The sequence below is a fragment of the Miscanthus floridulus genome, chromosome 4, assembly GCF_019320115.1.
Source record: "Miscanthus floridulus cultivar M001 chromosome 4, ASM1932011v1, whole genome shotgun sequence".
In the NCBI taxonomy this organism is placed as follows: domain Eukaryota; kingdom Viridiplantae; phylum Streptophyta; class Magnoliopsida; order Poales; family Poaceae; genus Miscanthus; species Miscanthus floridulus.
In genome coordinates, this window is record NC_089583.1 from 106,391,715 (window position 1) to 106,411,698 (window position 19,984).

A 19,984-nucleotide genomic window follows, 5' to 3' on the forward strand; every position below is an offset into this window, starting at 1 on the left:
CCGCGATCTCTTCCTGCTCTGATGGCATGGCCCGCGCGCTCCAGTGCTTGCCTGCGGGCTGCGCCGTGCCATGCTATCCCACGATGACGCAACCACGCGCATTGGAGCCCTCCGTAAGTGCTAGTAGCCGCAGGGGCCTCCGGCCTACATTATTGCCGCACGAAGAGGTGCACATGCAAGTTCTCCACAGGCATATATACTACTCTAAGCATCCACCGGGTCCTAAAGTAAGTGGTGAGTTTTGGTGGTTAATAATAACCATGTCGTTATGGCTAATGTGTGTGTTTTAGTAACGGGTTTGGATGTTAGCTTGGCCACAAATGTATAAAAAGGATGTGTCCTCAATGTGGATGGGAAGGCGATCCAGAGCTTGGAGCGTGTTCTGTATGAACGTATTTGGATGTTAGGTCACAGTACAGGAGAAGAATGTGTCTTCGAAATGCTATTAAGGACTCAGATTGAAGGTTAAGAATCTTTCTAGAGTCAAGTATGGTCAATGTGGGGAAGAAATGTGCTTATATAGCAAAAGTGAAACTACAATGTAGTCGATCTACAAGCCTATCATGGTTATCTTATTATAGACATAAATAAAAGAGTGAAATCCATTGAGGGTCCTTGAACTTGTCACGTGTTCTTAAATAGGTCAATATACTTCTAAAACCAGATTTTCGGGTCCATGAACTTGTTAAATGTATCATCAGAAGTCCAAGCCGGTTTTAGAACAATGGCTGCCACCGTGTCTGCTCAGTGCAAGTCCCTCGCCAAACGTCAACCCCGTGCTCGCCGTCCGCCACTCGCGCTGCCCCTGTCCTGCGCTAGCTAGTCGCTGCCCCTAGGGCGAGGGTGGACAGAGGAGCGTCACACGACCTTCATGGACCGCATGGAGAGCTCTCCTTCATGGCGAGAAAGTGGGCCATGGACTGGATGGTGACCATGGGGTTGACCTCGGCGACGCTAGGCAGAACGTTGCCGTGGCAAACGTAGAGGCTCTCGGCCTCCCAGTTCTCGCCGCGCGCGTCCACAACGCTGTCCCAGGTCATGGCGCCAAACAGCAGCTACCCGTCTGGTGCATCGTGCAGCACTGGCTCCGTGCCTCAGCCTTCGACTGAGCCCGCGTACTACGTCCACGCCGTCCAGGGTCTAGCACGGCTCCACGGCGCCCCTGCACGCGAATCGTTGCCCGTCAATGAGCTGTGTGCGTGTGCCGATCTCAGCTCTGCCCAGCCAGGACGCGCAGCTTGCGATGCAGGCCCTCGCGCGTGTTCTCCCGGTCCGTGGCGTCCAGCGGTCCAGGTGGTACGCGACCCGCCGCTCACTGTGCATGGTGCTTGCTGGAACCGTGGTCCCTCATCACAATGGAGAAGAGGTACGTGGTGCGGTCGCAGTCGTACCTGAGCATCCGCCCCTTCATGATGCAGCCTCGTACGTGCATCTTGCCATTGAGGTCCGCTGGCATCGTGTACGGGAGCTAGCTCCATCCACACGGCCGCACCAAAAGCAGTTGGGTGGAGGTAGAGGTTCTTACCGACGTGCTGGTTGCTGTGTCCGCTCCCACGCAGCAGCAGGCGTCAAGAGTGATCGGCACGCCGAGATGGTCGACCTGGCGCACACCTCCAGCGCACATCCTCGTGATCACCGGGTTGCTGCTTCTTGCCAGTTGCCACCAAGCTAATGCATTGCTTCGCCCTGCCTTCCTCACGGCGAGTGCCGTTACGCTCCAGCAGCATCTTCTCAGCCTCAGACCCCATCAGGATCACGCCATCACGGCGTCGTGGCTCACCGTCCACCCTCGCTGCGGGGCCGGTGGCTAGCTAGCATAGGTGAAGACAGGGGCGGCGCAAGCGGCGGACGGCGTGCGCGGTCAGTCAGGGCCTTGCGCAGTTGCACTGAGAGGACACACGGTGGAAGTCGTGTGTGCAAAACCAGGGTTTCAAAACTGGTTTGGACCTTTGATGATACATTTAGCAAGTTTAGCGTAACATACCTGGTGTTACGAGCTTGCTTAGCACTGAGATTTAGGTTCGAGGGGGATTAGCCAAACAAGTTTTCGAGTTTTAAAAATTTATAACGCACGTAAAATAATAAGCGAATCCTATGAGACTCACTTTTTTGGACTCAAATAAATATCCAAGTTAACTTACTTGGTATGTAAAAGTGCTAATAAAAATCCTAACTAGAAAAATGGGATAAGTCATTTTAATTATTTGGCACGAAAAACAATTTATATAAACAAAAATAAAATATAACTTGTGTGTAGTACTTAAGTAAAGAGGATAAGCAAGTGGTGTAGTTGAAGGTGTAACTTTAATTTGTGATAACAAATGTTGTTAACTAGTGTTCTTAAGAGCTCAAAAAACAAATTTGACGTTAAGATAAGCTCTTTTCGTTAAGTCGGCAAACACTTGAACTATTGTTAAAATACCATTTTTGGCGAATTATATTGAGCAAAATAGTTAAATGGTGCTTAAATGTTTTGCTCCTATGGGTTAGTATGAAGTATGGACTATTGTGTGAAATACTTGTTGGTTGAAATTAATAAGGTTTAGACATTTTAAAAATTATGGCAAAAGTGTTAGTGGTTGTTTAGTTCTAACTGAACTCTTGCACTTTTCTAAATCCGAAAAGGATTGTAGACGACGATATTTTAGCAATTGAATTCTAGCTAAAACACTTAAGCACTAGCTCCATGATTTCGTAGTGTTAGTTGCCTCTAAGTGAGTACTTTAGCATGGTGAAGTCCACGGATGAGTTGGAGTTGTCGTGGTGTCGTAGTAATTGCCCTAACTTTGTTAGAACGCGCTGTCGATCTTATTTCGGGCTTCGGTCGTGAACTGGCGTTTAGCGTGATGAGCTCCTGTTGGCACCTTTCTATCTCCCTCGATGCTCACTCTCCGGCCATTCACGTTGCTCGGACGAGAAGCCCTTAGTGGCTACTAGAATCTTGAACTATTGTTTTAATCTCAACCGAGCTCTAAGCGGTTGGTTTTGACGCTTTAAAATTCGTGCTTAGCATGTGTCTGGCCATTTGGCCGGGAGTGCGTGGTCACCGTGTTCGGTGCGCGTCGTGGCTGCCTCTGGCAGCGCGCGTGCGTGGGCAGACTGATGGTGGCCCCCCTCGGCCTGGCTGCGGCCTGGCCATGGCTTGGCCACCTTCGGCTGCGACGCCTGCTGGCCGATGGCCTCATCACTCGCCCCTCGGCCGCCGCTGCTGCCCTGCTGCGCGGCTGCCCCACCCGCTACCCTCCTTGTCTCGAGCCACGCCGTTGCTCATGGCGCGGTCCCACGCCCTCTGACTCACCCGACACTGTAGCATTTGCTCCCAGCCGCACAACCCACCTACCAAGCCCGAGCTCGACGTCGTACGTAGTCTACTGCATCGCGACGCCGTGCTGCTGCGTGCGTGTGGCCGCATGCAGGCACACCTTCAATGGCTCTGTCCAAGCGCTAATCGACGAGTCGCCTGTCCCTCGCTTGTGCGGTCATATCCTCGCCATGTCGTGCCTCGTCGGGTCGTGGCCGGGCCACCTCTGCCGAGGCCGCTTCCCGTGACGTGGCGATGGCAGTGCACCACTCTCCCTACCCCTTTCTTAATTACCAACCCGAGGCTTCCTAGTTCATTTCCTCACGTCAGTGAGTAGCAGAGGAAATTAGCTAGGTGCCCCATTCGCACCGAGTCCAGTCGTTGTCTATCGTGGTCGAATTTGGTTTCTCCTAGCCACCAGTCAGGTGCGCCGCCGAACCGGTAGGTTGGGAGGTAAGGCATGTAGGAGTGGTAGCAGTTCAATTGCTCATAACCCTAAGCTCACCTTGACTCCCTCCATCCGATGCTCACGCTACTTTGGCCAGGATGCCCAACGATGGTGTGGTGACGCGTCGGTGCCGCGCTCGGATCGCCGCCACGCGCTTCGGGCGCACATGGCTAGATCACTTCGGTACTCCCCGGTTTCAACCATCACCACAGCACGGTCCTCGGTGAGATCCTGATGCTTTCCCGTCGTCTCTACCCCTCCATTAGCACTCTAGGTCGTTGGAATGACCGCACTGCCACCGTTGATAATCGCTCACCGCTGTGGCTCACGTTAGTAAATCCCCGAGCCCTGAACCGCCACCCAGTCGTGCGCGTTTAGCCATAGATGGTGGTTGACCCCTTCCTCCCATCTTAGCGAGCCTAGGTTGCTCGACGTAGCTACCCTATTGAAAGGTCCTAATGGCTAGAGGGGGATGAATAGCCTAATAAAAATTTCTACAACAACACTTAGCAAACTGGTTATATAATTATGAGGCGAAGCAAGTGTTGCGCTAGCCTACTAAAAATGCAAGCCACCTACCACAATTCTAGTTGATATAGTTTCTATCCACACAATAGCTATGTCACTACACTAAGTTAGTGTGCTGTCAAAGGCTAACTAAAGAGCCACACTAACCAAACTAACAAGCTCTCACAACTAGCTACACTAAAGAGCTTGACAACTAGTTTGCGGTAATATAAAGAGAGTGAGCAAGAAGGTTATACCGCCGTGTCGAGAAAAGAGCCAATCAATCACAAGAATGAATAACAATGAAGACCAATCATCTCAGAATTAAATGATAACACAATGATTTTTTACCGAGGTTCACTTGCTTGCCGGCAAGCTAGTCCTCGTTGTGGCGATTCACTCACTTGGAGGTTCACGCGCTAATTGGCATCACTCGCCAAACCCTCAATAGGGTGCCGCACAACCAACACAAGATGAGGATCACACAAGCCACGAGCAATCCACTAGAGTACCTTTTGGTTCTCCGCCGGGGAAAGGTTAAGAACCCCTCACAATCACCATGATCGGAGCCAGAGACAATCACCAACCTCCGCTCGATGACCCTCGCTGCTCCAAGCCGTCTAGGTGGCGGCAACCACCAAGAGTAACAAGCGAATCCCACAGCGAAACACGAACACCAAGTGCCTCCAGATGCAAACACTCAAGCAATGCACTTGGATTCTCTTCCAATCTTACAAAGATAATGAATCAATGATGGAGATGAGTGGGAGGGCTTTGACTACGCTCACAAGGTTACTATGTCAATGTAAATGGTCAAGCGAGTGAGCTTGAGCCAGCCATGGGGCTTAAATAGAAGCCCCCACGAAATAGAACTGTTGTACCCCTTCACTGGGCACAGCACGGGGTGACCGGATGCTCCGGTCATATTGACCAGACGCTGGACCTCAGCGTCCGGTCACACGATACGTGCCACGTGTCCCCTCTCTTCAAATGTTGATCGCCCGATCTCAACGGTCAAGTGACGACCGGACGCAGCAGCTCAAAGTGATCGGACGCTGAACCCCAGCGTCCGGTCATTTTCAGTAAGCATCCAGAGACGACTTTTCACGACCAGATGCGTACGGCCAAGCTCGACCGGACTCACCCAGCATCTGGTCACTCGGCGACTCCTCTGTCCACTACCACATCAGCTGGACCAGACGCACCCTATCAGCGTCCGGTCACTGAGTGACCCAGCGTCCGGTCAGAGACCGACGCTGCACGCCCGCTGCTGCCACTGACCGAACATGCCAATCCAACCGAGACCAGCGTCCGGTCACTCACAGTGACCTCCGTCTTTTCTATATAGGGCGTCGATGGCACCGTCGGACTGTCCGCACTCTACGGACGGACACTCCGCCGGTGAAGTTCCTAACCCTTGCTCAAATGTGCCAACCACCAAGTGTATCACCTTGCACATGTGTTCCTAACCCTTTCTCCTTCTTCTTTTCAAGTCCAAGCACTTGATCATCATCATGACATTACCATCATCATGTCATTATTTTCATTTGCTTCACCACTTGGAGTGTGCTACATATATCATGATCACTTGATAAACTAGGTTAGCACTTAGGGTTTCATCAATTTACCAAAATCAAACTAGAGTTTTCACCTATGCCGTCAGCCGCCGCACCGATGAGCGTGGGGATTCTAGGGACCTGCCCATGGTGAGGATGAAAACAACTGAGGCCTTGGTCGCAAAGCCACTGCCGATAGAAACAGTACACATGATAGTTGTACTATTACCTCGAAGCTCGGGGGCTTTTGTTCAAAGTTGCCATCATGCGTGGCGACGCCCGTGCTGGGCTGCTGGGCCAATTAAGTCACCACCGGCCCTTTTTCCTTTTTCTAATGTATTTTCTAATTTGGTTTCTAAGATAGACTTGTAAATTCAATAGAAATTTGTGTAGTTGGTCAAAAATTGTGAAACTAATTTTGTTAGATTCCTAAAATCATGATCTATCTACTAGTATATTTTGTTCACATAGTTTTATAATATTCTTAGGAGTTATATAATTAATTTGATATGCTTAATATTTTTAAAATATAAACTTGTAGGAATTGTTGTGATAAATTGGTGATAGTATTGGCTCTAAAACTTTCATAGTAAATTCCTAATATTATTAGGTCTTCGCTGTAATTTTTGTAGCTCCATAATAATCCATTTGCTAAGATAGCTAATGAGCCCTAGTTTGAATATATATTAAATCAATGAAATAAAGTAAAGAAACACCTTGGGATTTTAGAACTAAAACACTTTTTCAGAGGCAAAGCCTTACTTGACAATGTGGGTACGTAGACTAGTACGTTAGTCATTAAAGCTAGCTCATTAGCTTGCGGAGCATAATCGTATTTTAGAGTTGAAGTTGATGTTGATTATTTATGTCTCTCCGTAGCATCCACGTATATCGTAAAAGGAACAACGATGAATCATGGAGTCGACCAAAGTAGCGAAAAAGATGATGCCTTGATGATCGTGTCATCAATGGAATGCTAATATTTGGTTATATCTTGCCCAGGCAAGCCTCGATACATAACCCCTATTATTTTGTACATTATTTTTTGCTTGTGCATTAAGTTTTAAGGAGTTGAATAAAACCACTTGCATATATATATATATATACTTATCCTATGAGTCTAACTAGTATGTTAGAATCATGTAGATTGCTCTGTTATAGGACCCGGTAGAAGACGAGTGATTACCTATCACTCGCGAGAGATAAAAAAAGATATTATTGTTGTTATTATATTACTATCACATGGAATATATATGAATGATAATTGGATACCAGGCAGAATGGTACTTTGGATCTAGACTTGGTTAGGCATACGAGCAAGGTTTAGATTGCACTTGTTCCGCCTGTGTCGATTGAGGACCGTCCATTGCTGTGGATGATAGTTAGGTCACAGACTTATTATCCTGAGCACATACTTGTTCTGACTCTTATGTGTGGAAACCTCTAGATGGGCTCAGAGAGGATTCCTTTACGCTATGACCGTAGTGTTTATTTATAACCCTCACTAAAGGTTTTTATAAGAAAAGATGTAAAATATGCTACCATCTCTTGTATATAAATATCCATTACATTAATGCTCCATCATGTCATTAAATTAATCTTTACTTCCTCTGTAACTTTGATAACATCGTATACTCCGCTGTTATAATCAATTGAGGTAATATTCTATTACTGTAAGAAAGTGATGTAAGAAATGGCTTAAGAATGTTGTAAGTTCTATTCTCTCATTTATGATCCTGATAGAAAAATGTGGATTTTTGAGTTCTCCATTGTGGTGTGCTCGATAGAACTGCGTAGTTTAGTGTCCTCTCTTGAGTACTTAGTGTCTAATAAAAGACAAGTACTCCTGAGAGTCATTAGATTAGGCGGTTCTGCCACATATAAGGACTTGAAAATCTGGTTTTAGAAGTATATGGACCTATTGAGAACGCGTGACAAGTTCAAGGACTTGTAGTGGATTTCACTCTAAATAAAATATCTCCTTCGTCCATCCTAAATTATAATATGTTTGACTTTTTTGACCCTAAGTTTGATCATTCGTCTTATTCAAAAAATTTGTGCAAACATAGTCAAATTTAAGTCATTCTTGAAGAACTTTTATTAATAAAGCAAGCCATGACAAAAGAAGTGATATTTTGCACAAATTATTGAATAAGATGAGTGGTCAAATTTGGTGTCAAAAAAGTCAAACGTCTTATAATTTGGGATGGAGGAAGTATATCACACTTTCTTGCAACCTAATTAATTTTATCTGAACCTTTTCGGCTTTGTGAAGAGGCTGCTCCAAAGCCTAATTGACCTCCAAACCAATGTTGTCAAAATTGCTATCATCTTGATTCTTGATCGAGTTGAAAACGCTAAGGTAGGATGGCATATGAAGATTTGATATTGTAGGATCTCCGGTCATACTTGATTCGTCTACAACGTACACAATACATTATCCCCAACTTTTTAAATATTCGACATTCTAAGATATTTAGGTATGATCGTTTATTTCATCAGCTGGTACAACACTTGATTGATAAATGCCTGTCTTATTTATGAAAAATAGAACAATTTAATAATACTGATTCCCTGTCATCTGAACACATCTAGAATAATACCTTTGTTAATCATGGCACTGAAACGAAAATATTTTATACTTAATCATGGCACTAAAACGAAAATATTTTATACTATCAAGCAAAACAACAAATGATTTGAATAATGTTTATTTTGGCAATGGTATGACTAGCGCTCGGACGTTGGGACGCTAGCATCCGTCCGAACGCCTGCCTCGTGCCTGCTCGTGCCTACTGGGCCTACCCGACGTTCGTGACTCCGCGCGCTCGTCGACCGAGCTCGAACTGCCACAACGAGATAGAGGGAAGGGATGGGAGGAAGAGGGAGAGGAGAGGACAGGGTGAGTCGCCCCACGCCGCACGAGGAAGGCACGAGGTTGGAGACGAAGCCCTATGGTAGGCCACTGTCCGTCACCCACCGGCGCCATTACAACATATACAACACCCGATTTACTTTTTAAACATCTAGATGAAACATTTACAACATACCTCTGAAGACAGATGAAACACTTGACACATGCGTGTGTAGCCATTTGCAACACGTGCAACACCAAGATCTACTTTTAAAACAACTAGATAAAATATTTGCAATATACGTCTTAAAAACACCTTGAACACCTGAAACATAGGCTTGCAACATGAGTATTTTATCATTGCAGCATCTAGATCTACTTTTTTAACATCGCATATGCCATCCTACTCATCGGAGGCAGAGGTCTTTATGGCAGAACTGCCTAATCTAATGCCCTCCCAAGAGTACTTGTCTTCCATTAGACACTAAGTACCCAAGAGAGTGTACTAAATCGTGTCGTTCCATCAAGCACACCCCAAGGGAGAACTCAAAAATCTACATTCTTCCGTCAAGATCATAAATAAGATAATAAAGCTTACAACATTCTTAACCATTTCTTATATCACTTTATTATAACATTAGAGTACTTAAACAAGTTGAATGTAATAGCAGAATTAAGACAATTTCACTTGTAAAAGAGTTTATATATTTTAGGTTCACATTTTTATATTACAGCGGAGAACAACATATGATCAGAGTTACAACAGAAATAAAGGTTAATGTTGAATCATTAACATAGTGAACATTTAGAAACCAGATATGATGACAGATCATAAAACTTTTCTTCTAAAAACTTTTAGTAAGGGTTATAAATAAATACTACGGTCGTAGCATGAAAGAAATCCTCTCTGAGCCCACCAGGAGGTTTCCACACATAAGAGTCAGATCTATGTATCCTCCGGTGTAACACCCTTGGTGTTACGCCCTAAATAAATTACCAAACCATGTCATGAGTATCATATTTATGTGGTAATGCATATGATGGAGGGTGTAGATAACATTTTTGTAACTTTAGATGATCAATAAAAATGTTAAATGATAAGCTATTCCATAACTCATATGTATCAAGTAGGGTTTAAAACTAATTTTTATTGAATAAAAATACTATAGAACATATATGTGGCGCTTAAATAAAGTTTGCAATATGAACTTTGTAGATGACAATGAAATACTTGCTGTATAAAAATAACATTGCTAGCCAACATTTCTAATAGCCTAGAAATGTAACTTGGAATCAAATTCAGCTCATAGACTTAGAAGATTTTTAAGTATATAGACAGCTACACAATGCCATGTTTGGCAATTTATTTTACGAATTCGGGTTAAGAATATGTGTTATGTTTTAGCTCAGTTTGGTAGCCTCATATGCTATCTTAAGCATGGTGAAGATGGTTTAGGTCTAGAAGCAACCGTTTAGTTGTTATAGGTGCTTTAAAATACGTGCACGACATGTTCTTGGGTTGGTTGGTTGGGTGGACATGGTCACCATACTCGAGCGCACGCCATGTAACACCCCAGGTGTTTGTCACCAGTTAAACAATGGATTTAAGCTCAAACATAACATGTTAAGTGGTGATGAAGGTGTCAATATCAAATCTACGAGAGTGAGCTCCAAATTAAACTTGGACAACACACCCTTACTTACATGTGTACCCTTGTTAAGATTATGCAAGAGTAATATTAAACATGCTTATTTCATGTATATTACATCAACATGCATCCATCTTGACCAGTGGAAAAGTTTCATGAAGTTTGGAGCTAAAAAGTCACATAAAATGATGAGTTACATTCTTGCTTGAATTGCACTATTAAGTGAATAGAATTATTGGTCATCAACCAAACCTTTCTACCTTTCCCAAATGACTCTAACTAAACTCTACAACAAAAGTCATTAAGGGTTCATGTTGAGCAAATGTCAAGAAAAGGCCTCAATTGGTCGAAAACCCAAATTCTAGGGTTTAATGAGATGCTTCTTTGACCAAGATGAAGAAATGGTTTTTGTACTAGATATGAAGTTTGATCTTTAATAAAAGTTGAAGTTTGAGTGGAGTAAAATAAACTTTATTTTTAGACCAAGACCTGGTTCAACTCCTAAGTGTCTCAAACAGAGGACTCAAAATGGAATCAACTGCTATTTTTGGGCTCTAAATAATTCTAAGTCCAGAATTCATCGTCATTGACATTGGCGTTTCACGTTCTCGGATCTTTGTTAAGAAACTCAAGTCGAGCCAAATATAAAAGTTGGAATATATGTTTTGGAGAAGGACATACAAAAAGTTGTAATAAATTTGATCACGTTTTGACCATGTAATTCGGGCTCAAGCAGAGAAAGGCTTAATCCTCGATTAGTCGCCGACACTGTCAACTTCGGGCTTCATTAGATGCTAATTAAGAGCTCTAATGGCCAGGCATGCTTAATGAGTTTTGTAGATCATTAGGTGGGTTGCAACTTTGCTTTTGGGCCTAAGGTTCAAATCGGCCCATAGCTAGCCCAAAAATGACGACCACCTTACCTACGTCGCTGATCGCCACCTATTCAGGAAATTGTCTCAAAGGGTGACGCATGTCTAGAATGTGGTCTCCATGCCTGACCTGAGCACCCCACCCTGCTCCACGCATCGGGGACGCCCTGCTTAAGCCGCGTTGCTGCCAGACGCTGTCCCGCACCGAGCTCCACTCCACGCTCGCTTTCTCTTCCCTTTCTCTCGCTCTCGCCATCGCTACCGCTCCTCCATGGACACTGCCACCATGGTGAGCCACTGGGTAGAGCCCGAGTTGCTGCCACGGGTGTTGCTCCCTCTCCTCCTGTGCGTAGCTCTGCGGTCGCTTGCTCCACCATCGCATGCCGCTCTCTCGCTAGCGTTGCGACTGCTGTCGCTCGTGGCCACGCCCACCATGGATGCCAGAGCAGAGCTCGACGCCGCCCACGCCTCCCATCCCCTCTGCACCTCCTCCACTCTTGTGACCACCACCACCGCCTTCGCGATGGCATATTCCACCTCGCGCGCGCTCGCCCTAGCTGGCACCGTCGGAGCCTACCGCCGCTGCCACCATGGTCGGCTCCTGAGCTGAGCTCGCCGCCGCTGCTAAGAGCCTACTCTGTCCCAACTAGCCTCGCCTTCATGTTTCTCGAGCTGCCCCATGCGCACCGTGCCTCTCCTCCGAATGCCTCCAGCACCGTGCGCGGCTATCACAGGCGAGGCTACCGCGACCGTCGCTGGCTCACATGGCCAGCCCTCCATTGGCCGTCTCTATCCACGATTGGAACTCCTATGGGTGTGCGGTTGGGCACATTGATGCTCTAGGACCCCTCCTTCGCCTTCGACGAGCACCACGGCGGCCGGAATTGCGAGCTCCGGTGAGCTGCCCTACTTTCGGCCAGGTGAAGAATAGGAGGGAGCTTCTCGCGTAAATAGGGAGTCTTCTAGGGGGTTAAGTGCATAATCCAAGACTCATACAAATAGTGTTATTAGGACTTGTTTGCTTGGTTTAATTAAAGTTTCTTGCAGGGTCCTCTGTGCAAATGTGTTTTTCTTTTATTCCTTTTAATTGGCTGAAGCTTTGAAAAATCCTAATAAATTGTAGAAAAATCCAAAAATAGAAAATGAGGACTTTTTGGAATCCTTGTAAATATATATACATAGTAGAGTCATAATATGATATGTTTTAGTAGAAAGTTTTCACTATTTTTATTTATCTATGATAATTAGGGTTTTCTAGGAAGAAATTCATATCTAAAGTTGTGGTGCTCCAATTGCTGTGAAAATTTTATGGTTGGCTACTGATGTTATGTGTGTGCTATGGTAAAACTTTCATGCTCATTGTATGCAGCACTAAGGAGTTATTGATTTATCTTGTTTTGGGTTTGATAAATAGCTTTAAATGGTTTTAAATAAGTTATAATTTTTATGTAGGTGTAAAAATGGAAAATGTGGTTCCACTACCTTTGTATGATGTTGTGCTACCATAATAACATATAATATGGCTATGTGTTTATAGAAAATGATGGTCTTTAGATTTATTTTGCTTTTACATGATTTCTTGCAATAGCAATTTGTCTTTTTCATAGTAATTAAATTATAAAACTTGATAACATCTCTCATCCATAAAAATCTCAGCTCAAAATGAGGTGTTTGTCACATCACCTATAATTAATATATATGTTTTAGTATATAATTGGATAATGAAAGGTTGCTAGTAGATGCATGCAATTAAGTCATGTGATGCTTTTAATAGATCTTGTTAAGTGATATATCAGATGCTAAGTTATGATAAGTAGTGGGTAAGCTTCAAATATAACTTATATGTATGCTCTCATGTTAATATAACAGCTAGTGATTATGTTGCTTATACAAGTTCTCCATCCTTGCTTTAATTCTTGCTTAAAGTGTTTAGGGTGTTTCATGTTACCTAGAACCAATGATAATTAACTTTGTTCATAGTAGTTGTGAGCTATGTGTTTAACTTATGCATATGTTACCTTGTTAAAGAACTAAATGAAGAACCTTGTCGCATACGTGCTGAAATGACTGCATATACAGTTATGGTTAGGCAATTAATTTCGTGGTGATAATGATGTTTTCTATGAATGTGGTGAATACCAAAGTTATAGGTAACTTTATAATATATCTTGTGTTAAATTTTCATGACCATAGGCCTGATAATTTAGGAACAATAGATTTTTAAAAATTGCTATCAGGTTTTCGCATGTCCTCTAAACAGATCTGAATGATTGTATTGTTTGGCTCATTTAAACATGGAATTATGTATTGGTGATAATAGAATAAGTGTAGTGATTTTCATGAGATTTCTAAATTGTTAAATATCACCCCTTTTGGTGGTCTAAATCTCCAGTTATGAGCTTGTGAAGTGGAGTGACAGATTCTATCATAATCTAGACAAAGATGTCTTCTTTGTGATGTTTGACCTGGTTAACTTTGGAATTAGCGTGTCGTGTTTATAACAAAGTTGTGCATGGTTTGCTAAGATTTCTAAAGGGTCCAGAACCACCTTATTATGAAAGCTAGAACTCAACTTATTGTTGTCTGAAGTTGCATGTCAGATTCTATCCATGTTTTGGACAAAATTGTTGCTTTGTGTGTTTAAGGCCAAATAACTATTGAATCACTTAAATATGTTAATAATAAAGTTGTATATAACTTAATAATCTTTCTATAAAGTTAAGGATCATACTTGTTCGATGATTAGAACTCTAGTTATATATTTCTAAAGTTTATGTCAGTTTTCTGTCCTTATCGGTATAGACCTAGGATATTGGCATATTTGATTATGTTAACCTATGAATTAGCTTTTAGAATGAATAACAAAATTTTAGATAATTTCATTAGCTTTAGATAAAGTCTAGGGTCATCCTTGTTGGATGCGTATATCTCCTATTATGGTTAAAACAAGTGACTGTTGTACTGCTCTCTAGATTTCTATACATGTGCTAGGTGATTATTTTAGCTTGCTCTTGTTTTGGCTAAACATGTTGGTTAGTTCTTGATCGATGCATGGGTGCAATATCTGAACTTAAGTTCACTTGTGTGCCAGGACTAATATGCTTGCTATCCCTCTATAATAGGATGTGTGGTGTTTAGTTAAAAAAACTCTAGGTGCCTATGTCTTGCATGATCTTATGTTTGCCTCAAATGCTATTATGTGATGCATCTCATATTACCATTCTTCATATTCATGCACTTGCATCTTGCATCTTATCTAGGTACGCTAGATGAACCACGTGAAGGACATGATATTGGAGCCGAATCCGAAGACGGTGTATGGTGGACCTATCCTAAAGATGGAAGGACTAAGCAAGTACCGGTATGGGAGATGCTCACCAAGCGAGTGTCATCTAACAAACACTGACCTAGTGTTGGATCACAGGCAAGCCCCGGAGCATTCTAAGCCTCCTATGTTTTTACAAATATCACTTGAGTCCTTTATGTTTGATGCATTAGGTTATAAGAGTTGATTGGAACCACTTGATGCATAGAACTCCCTTGTCCAGAAATATACCTTGAACCTTATGTAGGTCTAGAATCGAATGTATGCTTAGCAATGTCTAGACCGGTAGAAGTCAGGTGATTTCCTGTCACCTGTGAGATATAGGTGGATACCAATGCATGGTTGGCTATATTTGCTATCATGGAAATAACCATATATCAATGAATAAAGGAGACCGGATAGGATCATGATAGAGAAGCAACAAGGCATGGAGGTCTTGGGTGCCTATCTATCCCCGTCTGTGTCGATTAAGGACCGATTCGTTGTACGTCCTCATGTCATGTTGAACGCATGCCTAGCACTTAGTTGGCCGGATCTGGTGATACGACCGCGAAGCCGAGTAGCTCAATTCAGACCGGGCCCCAATAAGTGAAAGTGCGCACACTGGAGGCAGTAAGGATGTGTGGAGAGCCAATGGCATGAGTCCAAGGGTGAGACCGGGTTCCGATCTTCCTGGCAGATTGGTAGAATCTCTGAGGGTGCGACGCTGATTGGACCTACGAGTCAGTCCTGAATTATACCAAAGATGATCTAAGGCTACCTTCATAGGGTGTGCCTCGGTTTGTGTTAGGAATAAATTCTCCAGCTAGGTAGGAATCGATTCGAATCGCCGTCTCTTCGGGATAGTAAGAACTTAACTAAGCAGCGACAACATAGAGTAACTTAATGGAAACTTGATGGTTATGATGATGATACTCATATTACTACACCGGCTATGGTTACTATTGCCTATTACTAAATTATATTCCACATATTTAGCACAGGTTAGTTGTTAATTTAGAGATGAATAGCTATAATTAACTTGGTTACTGAATTGTAAAATGTATAGCTCAACTAGTGTCTTATATGCAAAATTTTGTCAAGCTAGCTCCACCTATAAAGCCTTGCATACTCCTTGGTGTCACTTTTTTTTTGATTTATGATAGGTAAGTCTAGCTAAGTACATTCTAGTACTTAGGGTTTATCCCACAATATTGCAGTTGAAGTTATCGGCCTGCTGAAGATGGTGGCTAACCACCGGTGGGCTCGGTGATTCTATATTTATTTCTCATCTATTTGCTTTTATTAGATGATGTCACTTATGCTAGCAATGTATTTAAAACTTATATTAATGTAATCATGGAAAGCTATGTTGTTTTCCCTTAATCGGTTTTGAAACTCAAACTTGTACTATTATTTGTGAACCTATTTGTAATATTATTTCCACTGCAACTCTATGTATGAGATGTGTATTTGCTTAATCACGCGATCTTGGTTGTGATGTTGATTTACCGAGGTCCTTCGTGACACTCGGTGGACTACCGGGTTTATATAAGTGAAAGTATGCGTGTGTCAATGTGTTAGCAAGGACAGACATACTTGATCTTGTATAAATTGGGCGGTTCTGTCACACGCCATTGCCACGCTGGTCACTCACGTGTGTGCGCACTGCTGCGTGTGGCCGGCCACGGCTACCTCTGGCCTGGTTGCCACTGGCCTCAACCACGTGGAGCCGCCGCTGCTGCTTGTGTGGCCGTGCGATGCTGCTGGATGTCCTGCCGTGCTGCCGCACTACCGACCCACCTCGTGCCATGATGCAGCCACTGTCGGTGCTATTGCCTCACCGTCATGTCCGCACTTCTCTATACACCTCTGTGTCGCTGCTGGCCCTGTTCGAGGCCACCACTGTTATGCGCACATGGCCGTGCTCGCCATCGCCTTGCCATTTATGGCGTTGCGCAGCACGGGCCATGGCCGGTCGGGGACTTGCGCGCTTGTCCTTTGTGTCTACGCGCATGCCTTCCCGGTCACGCCAAGCACGTCCCGCCAAGGCGAGGCCATGCCATGCCACCTACCGGCCTATCTCTCTCTCTCTCTCTTTCTCTGCTGCCACCGTCAGAGTCACGCCCCACGCAATTGACCAACAAGTGGTCATCTTTCAATTCCACGTGCTTGTATCTCTGCCATCAAGTCCTCTTGCCGCCTGACCCTACCCTGCCTTGAATGCCACCTGATCGAGCTCCAATTTGGCATTTTCCCTGCCACCATGTCGATAAGGCCACGTCCAGCTATGGATGAGGGCAGCAATCCTACCGTCCCTCCCAAGCTAATCCACCTGCACCACTAGTTTTGCCTTGCCTCCCTCTCTACCTTGCACATGCCAGTGGAACCGCTACTGCCTCCCCGTTACCACTAACGGGACTGCGCCACTACGGTGCGTCGCCACACAGCTCGGACGCACGTGGCCACACCTCCACCATCCTCCACCCCAACCTCCCCAACAATCACCTCGGCTAGGTCCACGGTAGTCTATTGATGCTCCCTCACTAGCTAGTTAGGTTCTTTGATGCTCTGGATCGTCGAGGCAGCTACGCCATTGCCGTGGATGGCCACACGTCGCTGTAGCTCACTCTAGCGCGCCCTACCGTCCCGCGTTGCTGCTTGGTGCAGGCGGTTGGACCATAGTTGAAGGTCAGCCCGAGCGATGGGCCAGCACGAGCCTCTAGTAGTAGGCATGGTCACGCCATGTCATCACTGCCTCACCGACGTGCGCTGAGTCGCTGGGGGTGCACGCGGGTGAATTAGGGAAAAGTCAGGAGGTTAAGTGAGAAGGTCTGAGAGAGGAGAAAATAGTGTTAGTTCTTAGTTGTAAATTGGGAGGAGTTTGAGGTCTCTTTTGTAAAATCTCTAACGCGCGCAGGACTCCCCCGCCGTGGGCCACCTCACGAGTGGACTAGCCTCGCGTGGGCTGCGCCATCGGGTCACTGCGCATGCTGTGTCACGCGGGAGATTTAGTTTTCTTTTTCATAAGGAATTAGCAATGGTTTTCTAATTTAATTTTTGAGTTGATCTTTGGTAAATCATATAAAATCACGTAGGTGTCCAAAAATTGTAAAACAAATTTTGTTAGATTCCTAAAATTATGCTCTATCTGTTGGTGTATTTAGTTCATGTTTATACATGTTGACATTAGTAGCTATTAAATCATTTGAGGATGCTTAATAATATTAAATTAATTATTGTAGGAATTTTTGTGGTAAATTGGTGATAGCTTTAGTCCTGAAAATTTTATAGTAGCTTCATTGTATTGTTATGTGCTCACAGTAATTTTTGTAGCCTTAGAATAGACTAAGCATTAGGGTAGTTAAATGCTCTTTGTTTTAATATACATTAAATCATTAGTAGAAATAAAGATATACTCTTAAATTGCAAAACTGAGTGTTTATTCATTGAATCCAACACCTTGCTTGATGAAGATGATAGTTAGCTTAGTATCTTAGTCAGTAGAGCTAGTTTAGTAGCTTGGTATGCGCATTCTTAGTTTAAGAGTTGTTGTTGCTTGAATGCTAAGTGTTGCATCATCATCGCATGCATGTAGAGAACGAGTTGGCGGAGATCGTGACCACTGGCGATCACAAATTCAAGGAGATCATCGAGGAGTATGAGGAGAAGATTCTCATGTAGGAGAAGCTCCTAGAGCTGCCACTATCTAACTCAGCTGACACCGTGCCTGCCCAAGGCAAGCCATGGTGCATAACCTCTATTTTATAATTCACCGTATATAAATGTGTTGTGCATTTATGTTATAGGAATTTTTGGAAACCATATGCATATATACACCTGTCCTAAGAGTCTTACTAGTGTAGGTTTGAGGAGATACTATGCTTAGGTCATCAGTAGCGTAAGTAACCTACTGTTGCTCATAATAGGGGATTATTATTACTCTCATAATAAAATGATGAAAGAAAAAATGGAGACAGGGCAGGGATATGGTATGGGTATTTGTGGGTGTAACTGGTTGTGTCTCGCGGCCAACGGGGCTTAGTTTGGTTACATTGTTTCCCTGTTCGTGTCGATTAAGGATCGTTCGTTGCTGTGGATGGTAGTTAGGTCATAGACTTATTATCATGAGCATATACTTGCTTATGGAAGCGGGAAGGCTCGTTACGCTCTTATCGTGGGTTCTAGCTCTTTCCACACCGACTGATTATATGTGGGGAAAGGTGGAGGTCTAAGCATCATACTAAGACCAGATCTCAAGTGTGGGGGCTTGAAGTCCAAGTTTGGATGGGGTCCTAGACCCCGTGACAGGAGTGGAATGGGTTGGTCTTGTTTGTGCCTGGCGTACAAACGGGACATGTGTTTCGGGGTACACAACTAGGATACATTGGTTCGCTAATTGCCATTTCCGTGAGATGGTACGACATGGCTATGGTCTAGCACCATAGTAAGAACTGAAAGATAAAAGATGATGAAATAGTTCTGATTGCTTAACCCTTGCTTAAAAGTAGAACAGGTGCTTACCTAGAATGGTTAGCTAATGAAGTAATCATGATTGCTAATTAAACTTGATCTTAAGGACGTACTTCTAGTAATGTTTTTCGCAAATAAAAAGAAAACAACAAATGCATATTGCCTATCATATCCTTGAGAGTTAGGAAACTATTCCCACTAGTTGGGTAAGTCTTGCGAGTACATTGTGTACTCAGGGTTTATTTTACCCCTGTTGCAGGTGCAGCTTTAGAAGTAGCTCTTGTGTGGAGGATTCTTCTGGTGGGCACAGACATATCTTTGTATCGTTTCCGCTAGAAGTTTATTGTCATTCCGCTATTTAATTATCGCACTCTAAACTCTGGTATTGTAATAAATAATTTTCAAGAACTCTTGTTGTATGAAATGGACTAAGTGTTGTAAGCTCGTACTCATTATTAGATCCTGATGGTAAAACATGGATTGTTTTAGGTTCTTCCTTAGGGTGGGCTCAATAGAACTGTCTAATGTAGCTAACTTTCGGGGTGCTTAGTGTTTAGTGGAAGACGAGCACCTCCGAAAGCATATTATTTCGGGTGGTTCTGCCACATCCGGTCACCTGCAACAGGGGAAATAAAACCCTGAGTACTCGATTGTACTCAGCAAGACTTTTCCGATAGGAGGAAAATAAAAAGACCAAGGATATGCAAGGCTATCTGGTTTATGGGTTATAGCATCTATAGGAAATATTACTAAACGTGCGTCCTTATATTTAATTTTATTAGCAGTCATCATTAGTTCATTAACTAACAATTCTATGTAAGCACCTATGCTACTTTCAAGCATGTGGTAAGCAATCAGAACCATTTTACCATCTTTCATATTCTTGTTCTTACTACGGTGCTAGACCATAGCCAAGTCATACCGTCTCACTGAAACAACGATTCGCGAATCAATGTATCCCAGCTGGGTACCCCGAAATACACGTCTCGCTTATACCCTAGGCACAAACAATACCAACCT

The 19,984-nt window shown here is 43.7% G+C and overlaps 1 pseudogene; it reads right to left on the reverse strand.

Annotated features, from left to right (window-relative positions):
- Positions 1-869: 869 nt before the first annotated feature.
- On the reverse strand, positions 870-11,443 carry LOC136549019 (long-chain-alcohol oxidase FAO2-like; annotated as a pseudogene).
- Between the last annotated feature and the right edge of the window lie 8,541 nt (positions 11,444-19,984).